The sequence below is a fragment of the Triticum aestivum genome, chromosome 3B (genome assembly GCF_018294505.1).
Source record: "Triticum aestivum cultivar Chinese Spring chromosome 3B, IWGSC CS RefSeq v2.1, whole genome shotgun sequence".
NCBI classification, from domain to species: domain Eukaryota; kingdom Viridiplantae; phylum Streptophyta; class Magnoliopsida; order Poales; family Poaceae; genus Triticum; species Triticum aestivum.
The window spans coordinates 398,994,074-399,020,904 of record NC_057801.1 but is presented as its reverse complement, the minus strand read 5'-3'; positions in this window follow the sequence as shown (position 1 = coordinate 399,020,904).

Genomic DNA, 26,831 nt, shown 5'->3' with positions numbered 1-26,831 from the left:
TAACATCTTCGGTATCGTGCATTGCCCTTTCTCACCTTGAGAGTTGGTGCAAACTTCATCGGTGCATCCAAACCCCGTGATACGATACGCTCTATCACACATAAACCTCCTTATATCTTCCTCAAAACAGCCACCATACCTACCTATTATGGCATTTCCATAGCCATTGCGAGATATATTGCCATGCAACTTTCCACCGTTCCGTTCATCATCATCATGACATACTTTACTTTTGTCATATTACCATTGCATGATCATGTAGTTGACATCGTATTTGTGGCAAAGCCACCATGCATTATTTTTCATACATGTCACTCTTGATTCATTGCACCATCCCGGTACTCCGTCGGAGGCATTCATATAGAGTCGTATCTTGTTCTAGTTTCAAGTTGTAATTCATATGTTGTAATCAATGAAAGTGTGATGATCATCATTATTAGAGCATTGCCCAAAGAAAAAAAAGAAAGGCCAAAAGAAAAAAAAGGCCCAAAAAGAAAAAAAGGAAAAAAGAAGAAAAAAAATAAAAAAAAGAAAATAAATAAAAAGGGCAATGTTACTATCTTTTTCCACACTTGTGCTTCAAAGTAGCACCTTGTTCTTCATGTAGTGAGTCTCATATATTGTGCTTCAAAGTAGCACCTTGTTCTTCATGTAGTGAGTCTCATAAGTTGTCTTTTTCATACTAGTGGGAATTTTTCATTATAGAACTTGGCTTGTATATTCCTACGATGGGCTTCCTCAAATGCCCTAGGTCTTTGTGAGCAAGCAAGTCGGATGCACACCCACTAGTTTTCTTTTGTTGAGCATTCATTTATAGCTCTAGTTCATCCGTTGCATGGCAATCCCTACTCCTCATGTTGACATCAATTGATGGGCATCTCCATAGCCCGTTGATTATCCTAGTCAATGTGAGACTTTCTCCTTTTTTGTCTTCTCCACACAATCCCCATCATCATATTCTATTCCACCCATAGTGTTATATCCATGGCTCACGCTCATGTACTGCGTGAAGGTTGAAAAAGTTTGAGATTATTTAAGTATGAAACAATTGCTTGGCTTGTCATCGGGGTATAGAAGTTGGGAACATCTTTGTGTGACGAAAATGAAGCATAGCCTAACTATATGATTTTGTAGGGATGAACTTTCTTTTGCCATGTTATTTTGAGAAGACATGATTACTTTGATTAGTATGCTTGAAGTGTTACTATTTCTTTTATCAATATGAACTTTTATTTTGAATCATTTGGATCTGAACATTCATGCCACAATAAAGAAAATTACATTGAGAATTATGCTAGGTAGCATTCCACGTCAAAAATTCTCTTTTTATCATTTACCTACTCGAGGACGAGCAGGAATTAAGCTTGGGGATGCTTGATACGTCTCCAACGTATCTATAATTTTTGATTGTTCCATGCTATTATATTACCCCTTTTGGATGTTTATGGGCTTTATTTTACACATTTATATCATTTTTGGGACTAACCTACTAACCGGAGGCCCAGCCCATATTGCTGCTTTTTTGCCTATTTCAGTACTTCAAAGAAAAGGAATATCAAACGGAGTCCAAACGGAATGAAACCATCGGGAGCGTGATTTTTGGAACGAACGTGATCCAGAGGACTTGGAGTGCAAGTCAAGAAGCAGCCGAGGCTCCCATGAGATAGGAGGGTGCCCCCCCTATAGGGCGCGCCCCTATCTCGTGGGCCCCTCGGGCGTCCACCGACGTACTTCTTCCTCCTATATATACCGACGTACCCCGAAAACATCCAGGGGCAGCCGAAACACAATTTTCACCACCGTAACCTTATGTATCCGCGAGATCTCATCTTGGAGCCTTCGCCGACACTCTGGCGGAGGGGGAATCGACCACGGAGGGCTTCTACATCAACACCCTTGCCCCTCCGATGAGTTGTGAGTAGTTTACCACAGACCTACGGGTCCATAGTTATTAGCTAGATGGCTTCTTCTCTCTTTTTAGATCTCAATACAATGTTCTCCCCCTCTCCTGTGGAGATCTATTCGATGTAAACTCTTTTTGTGGTGTGTTTGTCGAGATCCGATGAATTGTGGGTTTATAATCAAGTTTATCTATGAATAATATTTGAATCTTCTCTGAATTCTTTTATGTATGATTGAGTTATCTTTGAAAGCCACTTCGAATTATCAGTTTGGTTTGGCCTACTAGATTGATCTTTCTTGCCATGGGAGAAGTGCTTAGCTTTGGGTTCAATCTTGCGGTGTCCTTACCCAGAGACAGAAAGGGTTGCAAGGCACATATTGTATTGTTGCCATCGAGGATAACAAGATGGGGTTTATATCATATTGCTTGAGTTTATCCCTCTACATCATGTCATCTTGCTTAATGCGTTACTCTGTTCTTATGAACTTAATACTCTAGATGCAGGCAGGAGTCGGTCAATGTGTGGAGTAATAGTAGTAGATGCAGGCAGGAGTCGGTCTACTTGTTGCGGACATGATGCCTATATACATGATCATGCCTAGATAATCTCATAATTATTCACTTTTCTATCAATTGCTCGATAGTAATTTGTTCACCCACCGTAATACTTATGCTATCTTGAGAGAAGCCACTAGTGAAACCTATGGCCCCTGGTTCTATCTCTTATCATATTTGCTTCCAATCTACTTTTATTTGCATCTTTACTTTTTGCATCTATATTATAAAATACCAAAAATATATTTACCTTATCTTTCTATCTTTATTAGATCTCACTTTCGCAAGTGGCCATGAAGGGATTGACAACCCCTTTATTGCGTTGGTTGCGAGTTCTTTGTTTGTTTGTGTAGGTGCGTGGGACTTTTGAGGAGCCTCCTACTGGATTGATACCTTGGTTCTCAAAAACTGAGGGAAATACTTACGCTACTATTGCTGCATCACCCTCTCCTTTTCGAGGAAAACCAACGCAAGCTCAAGACGTAGCACCCCCCAAGGCCTAGTCCGAATTAGACTAGGGGGAGGGGCTGCCCCCCTCCTTTCTTCTCTTCTCTTTTCCCTTTCCTTGACTCCTACTCCTACTACTTGGAAGGGAGGGAATCCGGGAGTAGGACTCCTCCAGGGCGTGCCATAGGAGGGCCGACCCTCCCCCCTCCTCCACTCCTTTATATACGGGGGCAGGGGGGCACCTCTAGACACACAAGTTGATCTGTTGACCTTTCCCAGCCGTGTGCGGTGCCCCCCTCCACCATATTCCACCTTGGTCATATCGTAGCGGTGCTTAGGCATAGCCCTGCGTCAGTAGCAACATCATCACTGTCATCACGCCGTCGTGCTGACGAAACTCTCCCACGAAGCTCTACTGGATCGGAGTTCGCGGGACGTCATCGAGCTGAACGTGTGCTGAACTCAGAGGTGCCGTACGTTCGGTACTTGGATCGGTTGGATCGTGAAGACGTACGACTACATCAACCGCGTTGTGCTAACGCTTCCGCTTTTGATCTATGAGGGTACATGGACAACACTCTCCCCTCTTGCTGCTATGCATCACCATGATCTTGCGTGTGCGTAGGAATTTTTTTGAAATTACTACGTTCCCCAAAAACTTGTTCACAAGTATAATATCTAGAGCTATGCATTTGTCATCACTAAGAGCATCTCCAACCGTTGGCCCCCTAGAGGGCTCGAAAAATCGCCGCCTTGGGGGCGACCCGGCGAAAAAAACGGCTTGGGGCCGATCGGGTTCTCAGCCGCTGGCCTCCGGGTCGACCCAGAAGATTTTTTTAAATTTTTTAACATACATTTGGCTATAATTCGGCAAACGGGTATAAACTTCGGCGACTTAAACAGCTTTTACATAGCAAACTTAAAAAGTAAAGGCCTAGACTACAGGAAGAACGCACTAAGCGCGGCGAAGTCCTCGTCATCGTCGCCGCCATCGCTGTTGTCCTCGTCGTCGTCTTTCTCCTCCTTGACGCGGCCGCCCCTGCTGGAGCCCTGCCCGCCTCGCCCTGGTAGACCGGTGGCGGCACGTCATCGTCGAGAACGATGACGCCTCCCTCGTCGCAGCCACGATGCCGAGCGATGTACTGTTCTAGGGCACGACACTGCCGCTCTAGTTCCGTCCGCGCCCAATCCTCGCGCGTCCACTTCAAGGCCGCCTCCTCGAAGAGGCCCGGCTCCATCTTCACCGCGGCGAGCCCTGGCTCCGTCTTCATCGTGATGAGCCCGGGCTCCGTCTTAGGCCTAACGAAGTGGGAGATGAGCCGAGGAGGAGGCGGGCCAGCCATTGTTAATGACGATGCCGGCACTACGTGTTCACCGGCCGAGCAGCGTCTCGACGGGCTTGACCTTGATGTTGAGCACTGCTGGCGACCTCGAGGAGGAGGAACGGGAGGAGGAGGAAGAACAGGACGCCGTCCTCCTCGGCATCCACTGGTCGCCGCTCCGGGCCGGGGCGGGAGGGTACGTCAAGGGGGGGGGTCGTTGCCACCCTCGAGGTGCTGGAGGACGGCGTGAAGCAAGCGGCCGGGGGCGCCCCAACATAGGCGGCGCCCCTCACTGTTCTTGCTGCCCCTTACCACCGGCGCCCCATTGGTGGAGGCGATCCGCTGCGCCTGCTGGTCCTAGAAATACACCGCACACGCCTCATGGTTGCCGGCGGCATACTGCGGAGGGCCCGCTGCTCGTCCGTTAGCGACGCCCGCACGCGGTCGACCTCGTCGGCGAAGTAGTCGGGGGGCATGTCGACGTTGGGCACCAGGGGAATGGGGACGTGTAACGCCCCGGATACAACTTTCCATATTCGTAACTCCGACTCTTGCCATTTCCGGCTATGTGATTTTTATTTCCTCCGTGGTTGGGTTTTTGTCTATTGTTTTGCATTTTGTTCTTGTTATGCATCTCGTCTCATGTCATCATTCGCATTGCATCGGCATCGTTTTCATAAAACTTGCATCCGTTCGGGTTTCCTCGATTCTCTCCGTTGTCCGTTCGGAGTCCAGACACACTCGCACGCGCCCACGGCACCTCCAAAATATTATTTTATAAGCGGCATAAAAATGTTCTCGGAATGGGTTGCAACTTGTCGTGCGGTCTTATTATAGTGTAGACAGGCCGCCTGCCAAGTTTCGTCGCATTCGGAGTCCATTTGATAGCCCAACCGTTAAATATATAGCGGCACCATTGCCGGTACCTTCGTCGGACGTTTTCGGTCTCCGGAAACGGTTGCCGGGCTGCCTTCTCTTCTCTCTTCTCAACCCAACCCCCCTCGTTCCTGATCGTCGGATCGCGATCGGAGGGCTCCTAAACCCCTCCTAACCCCCCTTTGTCCGGAGCCGTCCGATGTCGATCTGAGGCCCCGAAACGCCCCCAAACCCTCAAACCCTAGCCCCTACCCCTTTATATACACCTTCCCCTTCCAATTTTGGCAGCCTACCCCCTCCTCCTCTTTTTCCGCGCCGCCTCCTCCACCTCAAGCCCGTGAGGCCCAGATCGGAGCCCGCCGAAACCCATTTGGGCCCGGCTCCCGCTCTCTCCGCCCGAGCGCCCCAGCGCCTCGCCTCCTCACCCGCTTCCCCTGCCACCTCGCCGGCTCGCCGGAGTCGCGCCGTCGCGCACCAGCAGCCAGGCCGGACCTCACCTCCCTTGCTCCTCCTTCCCCTACCTTCTCCTTCCTCTCTCTCACTCTCTCTCTCCCGCAGGAATTCTGCCATGGTCGCCACCACCCGAGCTCGGGAGCCGCCTCTGCCCTGGAGACTCGTCCCCGCCGCCGTTCGTCGCCGAGAATGGACCTGCCGCTGCCGGATCCGGCCTCTGCCGGCCCCGCCCTTGCCGGATCCGCCCCGCCGCCGCCCTCGAGCCTCGCCGTCGCCGGCGTGAACCTCCACCGCCGCCCCTATCTCCCTGTCCGTGCGGGCACGGGAGGAGGACGGCCTCAGCCCGCGTGGGCCACGATCCGCCAAGGCCCAGCCCAGCTCCCTCGGCCTCCCCAGGCCCAGCCGCAGCGCCCAGCGCGCCAGGGCCCAGCCGCGCCTTGCCCGGCCACGTGGGCCGCGCCCCCCCCGCTTGGGCCTCCTCCTCTCCAGCCGGGCCAAGAGCCCAGGGTGAGCAGCCCCCCTAGCCTTTCCTCTATTGGGCTAGTCAGAGTGGGCCCATGCTTGTTTTTTTTCTGTCCTGCGAATTTGTCTATTTATCCGAGGATTAACAGTTTTACACAAAACCCCCTGATATTCATGCATTTAATATCTCACAAACTATGCATCGGATTAAAATAATTTATATATGTAAAATGCTCAGAAAATTGTGTAGATTAATAATATGCCACTTTCATCTATGTTAAAAATGTTTAACTTGCTGTTTTTTTAAATTTGCTAATATGCCATGTTAAAATGATTTATTTCATAACTAAATAACCGTAGCTCCAATTTTAATAAACTTTATATGTAAATGGGGTGGAAAGATGCCTAGTTTAACATGGTCCACTTTGTTTTACTGTTTAACAACTCTAAAATTGTGTTTAGGGCAGAACAGTACCGAATCTAAAATATGCATATGGGGATTTTCCGGAATTATTGTTTGTTGTTCCGGCCTCATTTAAACTTGCCTAGATAGGTAGTTTTCATATGCTTCACCCCTTGCCATGTTTAATAACATTTAATATTGTTGGGTACAAAACCGAGAGAGAACTAAATAATCGATGTGGTGTTCCGTCAATATGCAACTCGTTACATATTGATCTCCACTTAACTTGTAGTATTGTTTGTTGCACTTTGCCATGCCATGCCTCATTAAACCGGACATGAATCATACTTAATTGTGCATCATGCCATGTTTATGTGATGGTTGTTTACCATGTTGTTTGTTTCTTTCCGGTGTTGCTTCTTAGTTCCGGTAATGTTGCGATTGTGAGGATTCGTTCGACTACTTCCGCTTGTCTTCTTCATGGACTCTTCTTCTTCCTTGCGGGATTTCAGGCAAGATGACCGCTACCCTGGATCTCACTACTATCATTGCTATGCTAGTTGCTTGGTTCTATCGCTATGTTGTGCTACCTATTACCTGTTATCAAGCCATCCCAAATTGCCATGAACCTCTAACCTTTGACACATTTCCTGTGCAAACCGTTGCTTGGCTGTGTTACCGCTTTGCTCAGCCCCTCTTATAGCGTCGCTAGTTGCAAGTGAAGTTGAATATCTCTCCATGGTGGACAGGATTTTGGTTGGGATATCACAATATCTCTTATATTATTAATGCATCTATATACTTGGTAAAGGGTGGAAGACTCTGCCTTATGCCTGGTGTTTTGTTCCACTCTTGCCGCCCTAGTTTCCGTCATACCGGTGTTATGTTCCTTGATTTTGCGTTCCTTACGCGGTCGGGTGATTTATGGGACCCCCTTGACAGTTCGCTTTGAATAAAACTCCTCCAGCAAGGCCCAACCTTGGTTTTACCATTTGCCTCACCTAGCCCTTTTTCCCTTGAGAGTCGCGCTCTCGAGGGTCATCTTTATTTTATCCCCCCGGGCCAGTGCTCGTTGTGAGTGTTGGTCCAAACTGTCGGCCGCCGGTGGCCACGAGGGGCAACTCTGGGCTGGCCTACCGGAAGTCTGGACAATCCGGTGTGCCCTGAGAACGAGATATGTGCAGCTCCTATCGGGATTTGTCGGCACAGCGGGAGGCTTTGCTGGTCTTGTTTTACCATTGTCGAAATGTCTTGTAAACCGGGATTCCGAGTCTGATCGAGTCTTCCTGGGAGAAGGTCTATTCCTTCGTTGATCGCGAGAGCTTGTCATGGGCTAAGTTGGGACACCCCTGCAGGGTATAATCTTTCGAAAGCCGTGCCTGCAGTTATAGGCAGATGGGAATTTGTTAATGTCCAGTTGTAGATAACTTGACACCAGATCCGAAATAAAACGCATCAACCGCGTGTGTAGCCGTGATGGTCTCTTTTCGGCGGAGTCCAGGAAGTGAACACGGTTTCTGTGTTATGTTTGACGTAAGTTGGAGTTCAGGATCACTTCTTGATCATTGCTAGCTTCACGACCATTCCGCTTGTTCTCTTCTCGCTCTTATTTGCGTATGTTAGCCACCATATATGCTTAGTCGCTGCTGCAGCCTCACCACTTTACCCCTTCCTTTCCTTTAAGCTTTGCTAGTCTTGATACCCATGGTAATGGGATTGCTGAGTCCTCGTGGCTCACAGATTACTACAACAACAGTTGCAGGTATAGGTTTATGCGATGATCATGACGCGAGAGCGATGCTTGCTTGCGTTGAGTTCTTCTTCTGCTTCTTCTTCGGTCAGGGGATAGGTTCCAGGTCGGCAGCCTGGGCTAGCAGGGTGGATGTCGTTTGAGTTTCTGTTTGTGATTCATCCATAGTCGGATGATGCTCTTATGTATTATGATGTTGTATTCGAGTGGCATTGTATGCCTATTGTATGTATCCCCATCTATTATGTAATGTTAATGTAATGATATCCACCTTGCAAAAGCGTTTCAATATGCGGGTCTATCCTTGGTGGGACCTTCGAGTTCCTTTTGGATAGGGTCACATATTGGGCGTGACAAGTTGGTATCAGAGCCTCGACCGACCATAGGAGCCCCTTGATTGTTGGCCGTTGTTGAGTCTAGAAGAAAACTATTTTGAGTCTTAGGATTATATATATCGGAGAGTAGGATTCTTTTTACTCCTCAGTCCCTTCGTCGCTCTGGTGAGGACTCCTAACGTAGATGTTTTGTCTTTCCTCTCCTCAAATTTTACTAAATTTTTTAGGATCACGCGGGTATCTTGGAATCGCTTCGATGGTTTTGTGATGAGAACATTGTTCTTGGTGCCTCCTGTCTATTTATGTGGCTTTGACCCGGGGAGTTGAGCTCCGAGGTGTTGTCGTCACAATTTTATCGTTGCAGTTCTGGAATACCTGAGTTTTGCTGACATCGAAAATATCTTTTGTACAGTTGTTGGTGAGATAACCCCGATAACCCAGTACTGGGGCGAGCTCGGGAGTATTGCCATAACTCGTATAACGGATGCTTTTCGAAGGTTGAGGTACACGATTTCCGAAGGTTTCTTGGTTATGTGTTGACGGATGGATACAGCTGGATGTAGGTATTGTTAGTTTGGGTGAGATATATTGCTTCCCCTGTATCCCCAACACCAGATTGCATAACCAGAAAGTTTCGGGAGTTTTATAGGTGGGAATTCAAGTAGCTCCTAGAATATCTTTTCGACAGATGCATGATATGATATTGGGGTTTGACGTCTAGTGGTCCGCCTTTCCACGGTCGTTTTTTAGAGTGGTCTTGTTGTGTCTTAAAGAACCCTTGGCTATGCTGGTTCGGGGACACTTCGTATGTCATGTGCACTGCCTTGTACATTATGGTGCTGTACAATCGAGCTCGTGTGGGCCCCACCACGAAAACTTCGGACGAAATCTCTATCATATGTTTGTTCCGGCTTATTCTGCAAGCCAAATCCTTTGTTTTGTTTTATTTGTGGTATTCGAGTTGCTTCGAAGTCAAGTGTTGGTTCCATACCTTTCTTAAATGGTGTTCTCATATTTCTATGGGAGTGCTAATCCTTCTTGATCATCGAGGTCGTCATGTTAATTCTTTTCCAACCGGTGTGCTTCTCTTCAAGTGGATCCAATCATTTCAATATTTGCGAGATCAATTATAAGTTTTCTCACCGGTGTTTGTTTCGTTCATCCCAAGTTGTCTTTGTTTTTCCCCGCCCTCCCACCCTTTTTCTTCAAGGACTCATATATGTTAACCAAGTATCCTTTTATTCATGTGAAGTCTCTTCACTCTTTTCAATCAACGTTCTTATCCGGTGATTTCCCATGAAGATGCTCAACAGTTTCAAGTTCATCAATCTTCATCCTCGTATTCTTTTCCGGTGGATCCAATTCAAGCTTTCAGTGTCGATCATATCCTTTCCTCGTTTCAAATATTTTTTCTCATGCCAGTGTATCTCTTGATCATTCACCTCTCGCTTACCATTTGTTCCGGTGTGCTGAAGATACCTCAAAAGTTTCGTGTTATCATTCCTAATCTGTTCAAGATATCTCGAGGTTGTTATCTCTTTTGAATCATTTAAGTCAACCGGTGCAATTTCCCTTTCTAGTAATTTTTCGAAGGTGTATCTTTTGAGTGGGCCCTAACCCACAGGTCTTTTCCCAGGATCTTACCTGACTCTTCTAATTTTCCCGAAGCCATTCCCAAAGTCTTTCGAAGTTTGGCGTAAGAATGAATTATCATCAGTCACATGCCTTCTCCAAGATCGCTTTCAAATTCTTCTCATTGTTGGCTCAACCCCTCTGCTTTCCATTCTACCAGAGTATCTCAGTAATTTTGGTGGTGTTTCTCGTCGTCAGTTGAAGACCGAAGAAGAGTTTTCCTCTAAATCATGTCAGTTCTTCCGAAGATTCATGGTTCTAGCTTGATGCCATCCTCTCATAATTGTTTTCAATTGTGAGAATTTTTTCATCCATTCGGAGCAATTCAAGAGTCTTTTCAGATTGATTCTCCGTAGCCCATCATCTCAGAATTATTCATTCAAGCTTTCAGCTCTCGTTCTCCAAATCATTCCGGTGCATCGTTCAAGTATTATCTAATCAGCTCGGGATCCCTGCGTTCACTTGTATCTAAATTCTCTCAAGTATCTTCGTTCATTTTCAAATTCTTCCCGGTGTTTCTTTATCTTTTCTTCATTCATTTTCAATTCTTACGGTGGTTCGTTCAAGAGTTCTCTTTTCTTGGTTATCATATCGAATCATTCGTTGTTTCCAAATTCCACCGAGGGTTCCTTGAAGACCTTCACAAGTTTATGCTATATCTCTCTTAATTCTTTCTATGAGAATAAGTAGTATGCCAAATCCGTTGTTTGTCATCAATTTAAATTGCTGAAGGATAGGCATGACATAATTCTTATTCTTGTTTCATCCAAGTGATTCATCTTTCTTTCCGGAGTTGGTCATCATATCACATTCTCGGTTCGAGATGCTTCATCTTTTCTTTCCGGAGTTCCAAGTTCTCTCGGTTATATCATCGCAAAGCTCCATCTAAATCATTGCAAGGCTTCACCTTGTGTTTCCAACTTCTCTTTCTTTCTATCATCCTTTTATTACCGGAGTTCTTCATGGAAGATCTACATGATGGTTCATCAAGGATTTCTTTCATTCTCATTTTGTTCTTCAAGAGTCCTCTCGAAGTTATGATCCATCAAGCCATACTCAAAAGTAAACATGGTGCTCAACACATGTTTTGTTTTGAGGCGTTCAAGCATTCTTCATCTTGCATTCCGAAGTGTAATTCTTTCTTCCTTATCTTTTGAGATGGTGTTATATCATTCTTGACAATTTCTATTCATGTTTCGTGATTCACATGTTGTCAAGAATGGGGTATTTTAAATCCATCAATCTCTTCTTTGGAGTTATCTTGGTATAGATTTCACCTACAGCCTTCCCTAAGGAATGTTGCTTTTGTGGTGCTTATCGATGATCCAAGTTATCTCTCTGTCCTCTCGGTGAAAGAAGTTTTCATCTCTTCGTTGCTCTCAAACAAGCAATTGTTTTTCGTTAGTGGCAGAATTTCACTTCAAGCGTTGAGATGTTTCCATAAGCCCACTACAAGTTTATTCGTTTCGTTGTTGGTTTTCCAACAACTACGTTCTATTCTTCTTTGCAAGGATGGTTTCCAAGCTCATTTCTGGCAGAAGCTGGCATTTTCTTCTCCATTCTTTTACTTCAATGATATATCTTCTATTCTTTCTCCCGGAGGCATTGTGATGTTGCTCTCTTCACCTATCGCCTCGTTTTGTGAGGATCATGTTCTTTTCATGCTTATCCATTTAATCAGAGTGATGTGTCATCTCTTCAAGTTCTTTCATCTTACCAAGTTTTGCCTCTCTTTTCAACTGGAGTGTTGTCTGAAATCCTTCTTACCCATTATGCCATTCTTTCAATACTTCCGGAGGCAGTGTGCTGTTGATGTCATCAAGTATCTTCCCATCTTCTCAAGTTCATGTTCTATTTCTTCCATTTCTTCCATTTACAGTCGGAGTGCTGTCAAAATTATATCATTCTTATTCATTCTTATCTCATTTCAACCAGAGTGGTTTCAATTCCTTCTTGTCCATTGTGCTCGTCATTCATGTCTTTGCAACCTCTTGGTTCTCATCGTATCCCTTGTTCCTCTTTTCTAACGGAGTGTTTTCAACTTTTCTCATCTTCGTTGTTTTCTTCCTTTCATTTTGCTCAACCTCTCAAGGTTCATGGTTTCACTCGTTTGTCGAAGAAGCAATTTAGTTTACCTCTTATCGTCCTCTTCCTTTTCCCTCCGATGCCATCCTAGATCTCGGGACGAGATCCTCTCGTAGTGGTGGAGTGTTGTAACGCCCCGGATACAACTTTCCATATTCGTAACTCCGACTCTTGCCATTTCCGGCTATGTGATTTTTATTTCCTCCGTGGTTGGGTTTTTGTCTGTTGTTTTGCATTTTGTTCTTGTTATGCATCTCGTCTCATGTCATCATTCGCATTGCATCGGCATCGTTTTCATAAAACTTGCATCCATTCGGGTTTCCCCGATTCTCTCCGTTGTCCGTTCGGAGTCCAGACACACTCGCACGCGCCCGCGACACCTCCGAAATATTATTTTATAAGCGGCATAGAAATGTTCTCGGAATGGGTTGCAACTTGTCGTGCGGTCTTATTATAGTGTAGACAGGCCGCCTGCCAAGTTTCGTCGCATTCGGAGTCCATTTGATAGCCCAACCGTTAAATATATAGCGGCACCGTTGCCGGTACCTTCGTCGGACGTTTTCGGTCTCCGGAAACTGTTGCCGGGCTGCCTTCTCTTCTCTCTTCTCAACCCAACCCCCCTCCGTTCCTGATCGTCGGATCGCGATCGGAGGGCTCCTAACCCCCTCCTAACCCCCCTCTGTCCGGAGCCGTCTGATGTCGATCTGAGGCCCCGAAACGCCCCCAAACCCTCAAACCCTAGCCCCTACCCCTTTATATACACCTTCCCCTTCCAATTTTGGCAGCCTACCCCTCCTCCTCTTTTTCCGTGCCGCCTCCTCCACCTCAAGCCCGCGAGGCCCAGATTGGAGCCCGCCGAAACCCATCTGGCCCGGCTCCCGCTCTCTCCGCCCGAGCGCCCCAACGCCTCGCCTCCTCGCCCGCTTCCCCTGCCACCTCGCCGGCTCGCCGGAGCCGCGCCGTCGCGCACCAGCAGCCAGGCCGGACCTCACCTCCCCTGCTCCTCCTTCCCCTACCTTCTCCTTCCTCTCTCTCACTCTCTCTCTCCCGCAGGAATTCTGCCATGGTCGCCACCACCCGAGCTCGGGAGCCACCTCTGCCCTGGAGACTCGTCCTCGCCGCCGTTCGTCGCCGAGAATGGACCCGCCGCTGCCGGATCCGGCCTCTGCCGGCCCCGCCCTTGCCGGATCCGCCCCACCGCCGCCCTTGAGCCTCGCCGTCGCCGGCGTGAACCTCCACCGCCGCCCCTGTCTCCCTGTCCGTGCGGGCACGGGAGGAGGACGGCCTCAGCCCACGTGGGCCACGATCCGCCAAGGCCCAGCCCAGCTCCCTCGGCCTCCCCAGGCCCAGCCGCAGCGCCCAGCACGCCAGGGCCCAGCTGCGCCTTGCCCGGCCACGTGGGCCGCGCCCCCCGCTTGGGCCTCCTCCTCTCCAGCCGGGCCAAGAGCGCAGGGTGAGCAGCCCCCCTGGCCTTTCCTCTATTGGGCTAGTCAGATTGGGCCCATGCTTGTTTTTTTTCTGTCCTGCGAATTTGTCTATTTATCCGAGGATTAACAATTTTACAGAAAACCCCCTAATATTCATGCATTTAATATCTCACAAACTGTGCATCGGATTAAAATAATTTATATATGTAAAATGCTCAAAAAATTGTGTAGATTAATAATATGCCACTTTCATCTATGTTAAAAATGTTTAACTTGCTATTTTTTTAAATTTGCTAATATGCCATGTTAAAATGATTTATTTCATAACTAAATAACCGTAGCTCCAATTTTAATAAACTTTGTATGTAAATGGGGTGGAAAAATGCCTAGTTTAACATGGTCCACTTTGTTTTACTGTTTAACAACTCTAAAATTGTGTTTAGGGCAGAACAGTACCGAATCTAAAATATGCATATGGGGATTTTCCGGAATTATTGTTTGTTGTTCCGGCCTCATTTAAACTTGCCTAGATAGGTAGTTTTCATATACTTCACCCCTTTCCATGTTTAATAACATTTAATATTGTTGGGTACAAAAACGAGAGAGAACTAAATAATCGATGTGGTGTTCCGTCAATATGCAACTCGTTACATATTGATCTCCACTTAACTTGTAGTATTGTTTGTTGCACTTTGCCATGCCATGCCTCATTAAACCGGACATGCATCATACTTAATTGTGCATCATGCCATGTTTATGTGATGGTTGTTTACCATGTTGTTTGTTTTTTCGGTGTTGCTTCTTAGTTCCGGTAATGTTGCGATTGTGAGGATTCGTTTGACTACTTCCGCTTGTCTTCTTCATGGACTCGTTCTTCTTCCTTGCGGGATTTCAGGCAAGATGACCGCTACCCTGGATCTCACTACTATCATTGCTATGCTAGTTGCTTCGTTCTATCGCTATGTTGCGCTACCTATTACCTGTTATCAAGCCATCCCAAATTGCCATGAACCTCTAACCTTTGACACCTTTCCTATGCAAACCGTTGCTTGGATGTGTTACCGCTTTGCTTAGACCCTCTTATAGCGTCGCTAGTTGCAGGTGAAGTTGAAGATCTCTCCATGGTGGACAGGATTTTGGTTGGGATATCACAATATCTCTTATATTATTAATGCATCTATATACTTGGTAAAGGGTGGAAGACTCGGCCTTATGCCTGGTGTTTTGTTCCACTCTTGCCGCCCTAGTTTCCGTCATACCGGTGTTATGTTCCTGGATTTTGCGTTCCTTACGCGGTCGGGTGATTTATGGGACCCCCTTGACAGTTCGCTTTGAATAAAACTCCTCCAGCAAGGCCCAACCTTGGTTTTACCATTTGCCTCACCTAGCCCTTTTTCCCTTGAGAGTCACGCTCTCGAGGGTCATCTTTATTTTATCCCCCCGGGCCAGTGCTCGTTGTGAGTGTTGGTCCAAACTGTCGGCCGCCGGTGGCCACCAGGGGCAACTCTGGGCTGGCCTACCGGAAGTCTGGACAATCCGGTGTGCCCTGAGAACGAGATATATGCAGCTCCTATCGGGATTTGTCGGCACAGCAGGAGGCTTTGCTGGTCTTGTTTTACCATTGTCGAAATGTCTTGTAAACCGGGATTCCGAGTCTGGTCGGGTCTTCCTGGGAGAAGGTCTATTCCTTCATTGATCGCGAGAGCTTGTCATGGGCTAAGTTGGGACACCCCTGCAGGGTATAATCTTTCAAAAGCTGTGCCTGCGGTTATAGGCAAATGGGAATTTGTTAATGTCCGGTTGTAGATAACTTGACACCAGATCCAAAGTAAAACGCATCAACCGCGTGTGTAGCCGTGATGGTCTCTTTTCGGCGGAGTCCAGGAAGTGAACACGGTTTCTGTGTTATGTTTGACGTAAGTCGGAGTTCAGGATCACTTCTTGATCATTGCTAGCTTCACGACCGTTCCGCTTGTTCTCTTCTCGCTCTTATTTGCGTATGTTAGACACCATATATGCTTAGTCGCTGCTGCAGCCTCACCACTTTACCCCTTCCTTTCCTTTAAGCTTTGCTAGTCTTGATACACATGGTAATGGGATTGCTGAGTCCTTGTGGCTTACAGATTACTACAACAACAGTTGCAAGTACAGGTTTATGCGATGATCATGACGCGAGAGCGGTGCTTGCTTGCGTTGAGTTCTTCTTCTGCTTCTTCTTCGATCAGGGGATAGGTTCCAGGTCGGCAGCCTGGGCTAGCAGGGTGGATGTCGTTTGAGTTTCTGTTTGTGATTCATCCATAGTCGTATGATGCTCTTATGTATTGTGATGTTGTATTCGAGTGGCATTGTATGCCTATTGTATGTATCCCCATCTATTATGTAATGTTGATGTAATGATATCCACCTTGCAAAAGCGTTTCAATATGCGGGTCTATCCTTGGTGGGACCTTCGAGTTCCTTTTGGATAGGGTCGCATACTGGGCGTGACAGGACGCCACCGACACCGAGCCTCCAATCCCCCGGCCCAGCGCGCTGAAGGAAATATGCCCTAGAGGCAATAATAAAGTTATTATTTATTTCCTCATATCATGATAAATGTTTATTATTCATGCTAGAATTGTATTAATCGGAAACATGATACATGTGTGAATACATAGACAAACTTAATGTCACTAGTATGCCTCTACTTGACTAGCTCATTAATCAAAGATGGTTATGTTTCCTAACCATAGACATGTGTTGTCATTTGATTAATGGGATCACATCATTAGGAGAATGATGTGACTGACTTGACCCATTCCATTAGCTTAGCACTTGATCGTTTAGTATGTTGCTATTGCTTTCTTCATGACTTATACAAGTTCCTACAACTATGAGATTATGCAACTCCCGTTTACCGGAGGAATACTTTGTGTGCTACCAAACGTCACAACGTAACTGGGTAATGATAAAGGAGCTCTACAGGTGTCTCCAAAGGTACATGTTGAGTTGGCGTATTTCGAGATTAGGTTTTGTCACTCCGATTGTCGGAGAGGTATCTCTGGGCCCTCTCGGTAATGCACATCACTATAAGCCTTGCAAGCAATGTAGATAATGAGTTAGTTACGGAATGATGCATTACGTAACGAGTAAAGATACTTGCCGGTAACGAAATTGAACTAGGTATTGGGATACCGACGATCGAATCTCGGGCAAGTAACATACTGACGACAAAGGGGACAATGTATGTTGTTATGCGGTTTGACCGATAAAATCTTCGTAGAATATGTAGGAGCCAATATGAGCATCCAGGTTCCGCTATTTGTTATTGACCGGAAACAGTTCTCGGTCCTGTCTACATAGTTCTCGAACCCGTAGGGTTCGCACGCTTAAGGTTTCGATGACAGTTATATTATGAGTTTACGAGTTTTGATGTACCTAAGTTTGTTCGGAGTCCCGGCTATGATTACGAACATGACGAGGAGTCTCGAAATGGTAGAGACATGAATATTGATATATTGGAAGCCTATATTTGGATGTCGGAAGTGTTCCAGGTGAAATCGGGATTTTATCGGAGTACCAGGGGTTACCGGAACCCCCCCGGGGCTTAATGGGCCTACATGGGCCTTTGTGGAGAAGAGGAGAGGAGGCAAGGGCTGGGCCGCGCACCCCTCCCCCCTAGTCCGAATAGGACAAGGAGAAGGGGCGGCGCCCCCCTTTCCTTCCTCTCTCTCCCTCCTCTTTCCCCCCTTCTCCTACTCCAACAAGGAAGGAGGGAGTCCTACTCCCTGTGGGAGTAGGACTCCCCTTGGCGCGCCCCCTCCTAGGCCGGCCGCCCCCTTCCCCCTTGCTCCTTTATATACGGGGGTAGGGGGGCACCTCTAGACACAACAATTGATCTCTTGATCTCTTAGCCATGTGCGGTGCCCCCCTCCACCATAGTCCTCCTCGATAATATTGTAGCGGTGCTTAGGCGAAGCCCTGCGACGGTAAAACATCAAGATCGTCAACACGCCGTCGTGCTGACGGAACTCTTCCCCGACATTCTGCTGGATCGGAGTACGGGGATCGTCATCGAGCTGAACGTGTGCTAGAACTCGGAGGTGCCGTAGTTTCGGTGCTTGATCGGTCGGGCCGTGAAGACGTACGACTACATCAATCGCGTTGTTCTAACGCTTCCTCTTTCGGTCTAAGAGGGTACGTGGACAACACTCTCCCCTCTCATTGCTATGCATCACCATGATCTTGCATGTGCGTAGGAAAACTATTTGAAATTACTACGTTCCCCAACAGTGGCATCCGAGCCAGGTTTTATGCGTAGATGTTATATGCACGAGTAGAACACAAGTGAGTTGTGGGCGATACAAGTCATACTGCTTACCAACATCATGTCATACTTTGGTTTGGCGGTATTGTTGGATGAAGCGGTCCGGACCGACATTACGCGTACGCTTACGCGAGACTGGTTCTACTGACGTGCTTTGCACACAGGTGGCTGGCGGGTGTCAGTTTCTCCAACTTTAGTTGAACCGAGTGTGGTTGCGCCCGGTCCTTGAGAAGGTTAAAACATCACTAACTTGACAAACTATCGTTGTGGTTTTGATGCGTAGGTAAGAACGGTTTTTGCTCAGCCCGTAGCAGCCACGTAAAATTTGCAACAACAAAGTAGAGGATGTCTAACTTGTTTGCAGGGCATGTTGTGATGTGATATGGTCAAGACGTGATGCTATATTTTATTATATGAGATGATCATGTTTTATAACCGAAGTTATCGGCAACTGGCAAGAGCCATATGGTTGTCTCTTTATTGTATGAAATGCAAACGCCCTGTAATTGCTTTACTTTATCACTAAGCAGTAGCGATAGTCATAGAAGCAATAGATGAACGACAATGATGCTACGATGGCGATCAAGGTGTCGCGCCAGTGACGATGGTGATCACAACGGTGCTTCGGAGATGGAGATCACAAGCACAAGATGATGATGGCCATATCATATCACTTATATTGATTGCATGTGATGTTTATCCTTTATGCATCTTATCTTGCTTTGATTGACGGTAGCATTTTAAGATGATCTCTCACTAATTATCAAGAAGTGTTCTCCCTGAGTATGCACCGTTGTGAAAGTTCTTCGTGCTGAGACACCATGTGATGATCAGGTGTGATAGGCTCTACATTCAAATACAACGGGTGCAAAACAGTTGCACACGCAGAATACTCAGGTTAAACTTGATGAGCCTAGCATATACAGATATGGCCTCGGAACACGGAGACCAAAAGGTCGAACGTGAATCATATAGTAGATATGATCAACATAGTGATGTTCACCATTGAAAACTACTCCATCTCACGTGATGATCGAACATGGTTTAGTTGATTTGGATCACGTGATCACTTAGATGACTAGAGAGATGTCTGTCTAAGTGGGAGTTCTTTAGTAATATGATTAATTGAACTTAAATTTATCATGAACTTAGTACCTGATAGTATTTTGCTTGTCTATGTTTGTTGTAGATAGATGGCTCATGCTGTTGTTCCGTTGAATTTTAATGCGTTCCTTGAGAAAGCTAAGTTGAAATATGATGGTAGCAATTACACGGCTGGGTTCATAACTTGAGTATTATCCTCATTGCTGCACAGAAGAATTACGTCCTGGAAGCACCGCTGGGTGCCAGGCCTGCTGCAGATGCAACTAACGACGTTAAGAATGTCTGGTAGAGCAAAGCTGATGACTACTCGATAGTTCAGTGTGCCATGCTTTACGGTTTAGAACCGGGACTTCAACGGCGTTTTGAACGTCATGGAGCATATGAGATGTTCCAGGAGTTGAAGTTAATATTTCAAGCAAATGCCCGGATAGAGAGATATGAAGTCTCCAATAAGTTATATAGCTGTAAGATGGAGGAGAATAGTTCTGTCAGTGAACATATACTCAAAATGTCTGGGTGTAATAATCACTTGATTCAACTGGGAGTTAATCTTCATGATGATAGTGTCATTGGCAGAATTCTTCAATCACTGCCACCAAGCTACAAGAGCTTTGTGATGAACTATAATATGCAAGGGATGGACAAGACTATTCCTGAGCTCTTCGCAATGCTAAAGGCTGCAGAGGTAGAAATCAAGAAGGAGCATCAAGTGTTGATGGTCAATAAGACCACCAGTTTCAAGAAAAAGGGTAAAGGGAAGAAGAAGGGGAACTTCAAGAAGAATAGCAAGCAAGTTGCTGCTCAAGAGATGAAACCCAAATCTGGACCTAAGCCTGAGACTGAGTGCTTCTACTGCAAGCAGACTGAACACTGGAAGCGGAACTGCCCCAAGTATTTGGCAGATAAGAAGGATGGCAAGGTGAACAAAGGTATATGTGATATACATGTTATTGATGTGTACCTTACTATTGCTCGCAGTAGCACCTGGGTATTTGATACTGGTTCTGTTGCTAATATTTGCAACTCGAAACATGGACTACGGATTAAGCAAAGATTGGCTAAGGATGAGGTGACGATGCATGTGGGAAATGGTTCCAATGTCGATGTGATCGCGGTCGGCACGCTACCTCTACATCTACCATCGGTATTAGTTTTGGACCTGAATAATTGTTATTTGGTGCCAGCGTTGAGCATGAACAATATATCTGGATCTTGTTTGATGCGAGACGGCTATTCATTTAAATCAGAGAATAATGGTTGTTCTATTTATATAAGTAATATCTTTTATGGTCATGCACCCTTGAAGAGTGGTCTATTTTTATTAAATCTCGATAGTAGTGATACACATATTCATAGTGTTGAATCCAAAAGATGCGGAGTTGATAATGATAGTGCAACTTATTTGTGGCACTGCCATTTGGGTCATATTGGTGTAAAGCGCATGAAGAAACTCCATACTAATGGACTTCTGGAATCACTTGATTATGAATCACTTGGTACTTGCGAACCGTGCCTCATGGGCAAGATGACTAAACCACCATTCTCCAGAACTATGGAGCGAGCAACTGATTTGTTGGAAATCATACATACTGATGTATGTGGTCCAATGAATATTGAGGCTCGCGGCAGGTATCGTTATTTTCTCACCTTCACAGATGATTTGAGCATATATGGATATATCTACTTGATGAAACACAAGTCTGAAACATTTGAAAAGTTCAAAGAACTTCAAAGTGAAGTGGAAAATCATCGTAACAAGAAAATAAAATTTCTACGATTTGATCGTGGAGGAGAATATTTGAGTTACGAGTTTGGTTTACATTTGAAGCAATGCGGAATAGTTTCGCAACTCACGCCACCCGGAACCCCACAACGAAATGGTGTGTCCGAACGTTGTAATCGTACTTTACTAGATATGGTGCAATCTATGATGTCTCTTACTGATTTACTGCTATCGTTTTGGGGTTATGCTTTAGAGACGGCCGCGTTCACGTTAAATAGGGCACCATCAAAATCCGTTGAGATGACGCCTTATGAACTGTGGTTTGGCAAGAAACCAAAGTTGTCGTTTCTTAAAGTTTGGGGCTGCGACGCTTATGTGAAGAAACTTCAACCAGATAAGCTCGAACCCAAATTGGAGAAATGTGTCTTCATAGGATACCCAAAAGAGACTATTGGGTACAGCTTCTATCATAGATCTGGGGGCAAGATTTTTGTTGCTAAATTCGGATCCTTTCTAGAGAAGGAGTTTCTCTCGAAAGAAATGAGTGGGAGGAAAGTAGAACTTGATGAGGTAACTATACCTGCTCCCTTATTGGAAAATAGTTCATCACAAGAACCGGTTCCTGTGACAACTACACCAATCAGTGAGGAAGCTAATGATATTGATCATGAAACTTCAGATCAAGTTACTACCGAACTTCGTAGGTCAACCAGAGTAAGATCCACACCAGAGTGGTACGGTAATCCTATTCTGGAAGTCATGTTACTTGACCATGGCGAACCTACGAACTATGAGGAAGCGATGATGAGCCCAGATTCCGCAAAATGGCTTGAGGCCATGAAATCTGAGATGGGATCCATGTATGAGAACAAAGTTTGGACTTTGGTTGACTTGCCCGATGATCGGCAAGCCATCGAGAATAAATGGATCTTCAAGAAGAAGACTGACGCTGATGGTAATGTAACTGTCTACAAAGCTCGACTTGTTGCGAAAGGTTTTTGACAAGTTCAAGGGGTTGACTACGATGAGACTTTCTCACCCGTAGCGATGCTTAAGTCTGTCCGAATCATGTTAGCAATTACCGCATTTTATGATTATGAAATTTGGCAAATGGATGTCAAAACTGCATTCCTGAATGGATTTCTGGAAGAAGAGTTGTATATGATGCAACCGGAAGGTTTTGTCGATCCAAAAGGTGCTAACAAAGTGTGCAAGCTCCAGCGATCCATTTATGGACTAGTGCAAGCCTCTCGGAGTTGGAATAAATGCTTTGATAGTGTGATCAAAGCATATGGTTTTATACAGACTTTTGGAGAAGCCTGTATTTACAAGAAAGTGAGTGGGAGCTCTGTAGCATTTCTGATATTATATGTAGATGACATATTGTTAATTGGAAATGATATAGAAATTTCTGGATAGCATAAAGGGATACTTGAATAAAAGTTTTTCGATGAAAGACCTCGGTGAAGCTGCTTACATATTGGGCATCAAGATCCATAGAGATAGATCAAGACGCTTAATTGGACTTTCACAAAGCACATACCTTGATAAAGTTTTGAAAAGGTTCAAAATGGATCAGGCAAAGAAAGGGTTCTTGCCTATATTACAAGGTGTGAAGTTGAGTCAGACTCAATGCCCGACTACAGCAGAAGATAGAGAGAAAATGAAAGATGTTCCCTATGCTTCAGCCATAGGCTCTATCATGTATGCAATGCTGTGTACCAGACCTGATGTATGCTTAGCAATAAGTTTAGCAGGGAGGTACCAAAGTAATCCAGGAGTGGATCACTAGACAGCGGTCAAGAATATCCTGAAATACCTGAAAAGGACTAAGGATATGTTTCTCGTTTATGGAGGTGACAAAGAGCTAGTCGTAAATGGTTACGTCGATGCAAGCTTTGACACTGATCCGTACGATTTTAAATCGCAAACCGGATACATGTTTATATTGAACGGTGGAGCTGTCAGTTGGTGAAGTTCTAAACAAAGCGCCGTGGCGGGATCTACATGCGAAGCGGAGTACATAGCTGCTTCGGAAGCAGCAAATGAAGGAGTCTGGATGAAGGAGTTCATTTCTGATCTAGGTGTCATACCTAGTGCATCGGGACCAATGAAGATCTTCTGTGACCATACTGGTGCAATTGCCTTGGCAAAGGAATCCAGATTTCACAAGAGGACCAAGCACATCAAGAGACGCTTCAATTCCATCCGGGACCAAGTCCAGGTGGGAGACATAGAGATTTGAAAGATACATACAGATCTGAATGTTACAGACCCGTTGACTAAGCCTCTTCCACGAGCAAAACATGATCATCACCAAGACTCCATGGGTGTTAGAATCATTACTGTGTAATCTAGATTATTGACTCTAGTGCAAGTGGGAGACTGAAGGAAATATGCCCTAGAGGCAATTATTTATTTCCTCATATCATGATAAATGTTTATTGTTCATGCTAGAATTGTATTAATTGGAAACATGATACATGTGTGAATACATAGACAAACTTAATGTCAATAGTATGCCTCTACTTGACTAGCTCATTAATCAAAGATGGTTATGTTTCCTAACCATAGACATGTGTTGTCATTTGATTTACGAGATCACATCATTAGTAGAATGATGTGATTGACTTGACCCATTCTGTTAGCTTAGCACTTGATCGTTTAGTATGTTGCTATTGCTTTCTTCATGACTTATACAAGTTCCTACAACTATGAGATTATGCAACTCCCGTTTACCGGAGGAATACTTTGTGTCCTACCAAACGTCACAACGTAACTGGGTGATTATAAAGGAGCTCTACAGGTGCCTCCAAAGGTACATGTTGAGTTGGCGTATTTCGAGATTAGGTTTTGTCACTCCGATTGTCGGAGAGGTATCTCTAGGCCCTCTTGGTAATGCACATCACTCTAAGCCTTGCAAGCAATGTAGCTAATGAGTTAGTTACGAAATGATGCATTATGTAACGAGTAAAGAGATTTGCCGGTAATGAGATTGAACTAGGTATTGGGATACCGACGATCGAATCTCAGGCAAGTAACATACCGATGACAAAGGGAACAATGTATGTTGTTATGCGGTTTGACCGATAAAATCTTCGTAGAATATGTAGGAGCCAATATGAGCATCCAGGTTCCGCTATTGGTTATTGACCGGAAACAGTTCTCGGTCATGTCTGCATAGTTCTCGAACCCGTAGGGTCCGCACGCTTAAGGTTTCGATGACAGTTATATTATGAGTTTATGAGTTTTGATGTACCAAAGTTTGTTCGGAGTCCCGGATATGATTACGGACATGACGAGGAGTCTCGAAATGGTCGAGACATGAAGATTGATATATTGGAAGCCTATATTTGGATGTCGGAAGTGTTCCGGGTGAAATCAGGATTTTACCGGAGTACCGGGGGTTACCGGAACCTCCCGGGGCTTAATGGGCCTACAAGGCCTTAGTGGAGAAGAGGAGAGGAGGCAAGGGCTGGGCCGCGCACCCCTCCCCCCTAGTCCGAATAGGACAAGGAGAAGGGGGGCGCCCCCCCTTTCCTTCCTCTCTCTCCCTCCTCTTCCCCCCTTCTCCTACTCCAACAAGGAAGGAGGGGAGTAGGACTCCCCTTGGCGCGCCCCCTCCTAGGCCGGCTGCCCCCTCCCCCTTGCTCCTTTATATACGGGGGTAGGGGGGCACCTCTAGACACAACAATTGATCTCTTGATCTCTTAGCCGTGTGCGGTGGCCCCCTCCACCATAGTCCTCCTCGATAATATTGTAGCGGTGCTTAGGCAAAGCCCTGCGACAGTAGAACATCAAGATTGTCACCACGCCGTCGTGCTGACGGAACTCTTCCCCGACATTCTGCTGGATCGGAGTACAGGGATCGTCATCGAGCCGAACGTGTGCTAGAACTCGGTGGTGCCATAGTTTCAGTGCTTGATCGGTCGGGCCGTGAAGACGTACGACTATATCAACCGCGTTGTTCTAACGCTTCCGCTTTCGGTCTACGAGGGTACGTGGACAACACTCTCCCCTCTCGTTGCTATGCATCACCATGATCTTGTGTGTGCATAGGAAAACTGTTTGAAATTACTACGTTCCCCAACATGCGCATGTCGGGAGGCATCGGGGTGTTGGCCTCGAAGAGTAAGTACGCCTCCCACTTGTGAAGCGAGCGGCGGCCGAAGCCGTTAGCCGCCGCCCCATCGCCGGGGAATCACTTAGCCATCGTCGCGGTTGGGCACAGGGAGAGGGGCAGAGCTCGACGGCTGCACGCGGGGAGAGAGGCAGAGCTCGGTGGTGGTTGTGGGCGGGTGTGGCCAGAGGCGAGGGAGAGGCGTTGCTTTTATTGCCGGGCGTCGTGTGTACGCGTGGCTGGAGGGGGGCGTCGCCGCGCCGCCCGTTAGGATTCAATGGAAGGCTCACCGGCGGCAGCCTTGGCATTGATTCCCCGCGGGAAACCGAGGTGTTGTGAGGACAATGAGGCGAGTGTCGCTAACTCGGCGGGCCCGCGGTGCGTTCGCGCCAAAATCGCTCGCCCCGGCACCACCCCCGGGCGCCCCCCAGCGTGCCGGGTTCGGCCTGGGTACGCCGACACCAATTTCGGCCCAAACCGGCGAAAAACATGCTCCTGGGGGCGCGACTAGGCTGATTTTTGGGCGTCGGCGCGGAAAAATCGCCTGGGGAGGGCCTGTTGGGGGCGCGGCTCGAGATGCTCTAAATGTCTTGGGCTCAATTTCACATTAGTTTTTCTTCCAAATTATAGATGTATTATCTTGGTTCTTGATTAGTTATCTCTGAGTCATCTATTATGATTTACTTTATTTGTTTTCATCTTCTTTTTCTTTCTTTTGCTTTTTTTTTCTAAGCCTGGACCGTAGAACAATTGTTCTATGGTAAATTTTCATTATATAAATATGTACAAATTACAGAAGAAAATAAATAAAGTAAATAAATAAATAAAACTCGTTCAACCAATGCCTGTTTTATGAAACATCATGAAAATATTAAAGATTATTCACTATCCAAGCGTGGATCTTGTTAGCCTTGTCTGTTCTTGCTCTTAATTCAGTGCCTTTCATGCCTTCTTTTAGATAATATTTCCATGTATCCACAGTTGGTGTGGCTCCTCTGAAAATCTTATCGTTTCTGCTCATCCATACTCCTGCAGCCCATGATAATCGTGTCCATAGCAAATTCTGCTGGGAATTTGGTCAAGGTCAAGTGAATTTCGTCATAGCTTGAAATGCCTGTCTGTTCGTTGGGTGCAATAGAATGCCAACACATCAGTGCAAATGGGCAATCCCAGCAAAGGTGTCTCACAGTTTCCTCGGTGGATTCAGAATACAGGGCACAGTTATAGTCTTCCAGATGCATACTTCTTTGGTGTAGCATATTTCTAGTGCTGATTCTATCATGCGGTAATAGCCAGAAAAAGATTTTATGTCTCAGCTGACATGTTGTTTTCCACAATAGTTTGAATGTGTTGTGTGCTGTGTTATCCCCCTGAATGGCCTTGTACTTCTTAATGGAGGAGTACTTAGGTGCTGACCATGCATAAGTCCATATGTTTTTCCTTCCGAATCCATTCTGTTATTGATGAAGTATTTTTCTGGATTTCATCACTGACGCAAACCCACTACACATAGGTTTGTCTGAGTTCCATTCAGTGTTTCATTCATTAATTTACTAGGTGTACTCTTTGATAAGTGATAGGTGTTTAGTTTATTAGATTATCCATTCATTCGGGTGTCACTTTCTGATAATTCATTCGACCTAAACTGAAATGGAAATTTAGCTAACCGATGAATAGTGGACTTGATTCATTTCTGGTCATAATTTACATTTACCCATGGTGGTTCGGCTCATTTTGGGGTCTAATCGCTCGTTGATTCTCATTTCTTAGTTTTCAGTAATCTGTTTTGATCAGATATTAAGCTTAGTTTTCAGTAATCTGTTTTGATCAGATATTCAGCTTAGTTTTCAGCTATGTAGTTGATTTACTCATTTTGGTTTGGCAGATAGTCCTCGTACATCGTTATTCAGTTTGATCGGATAGTCGTT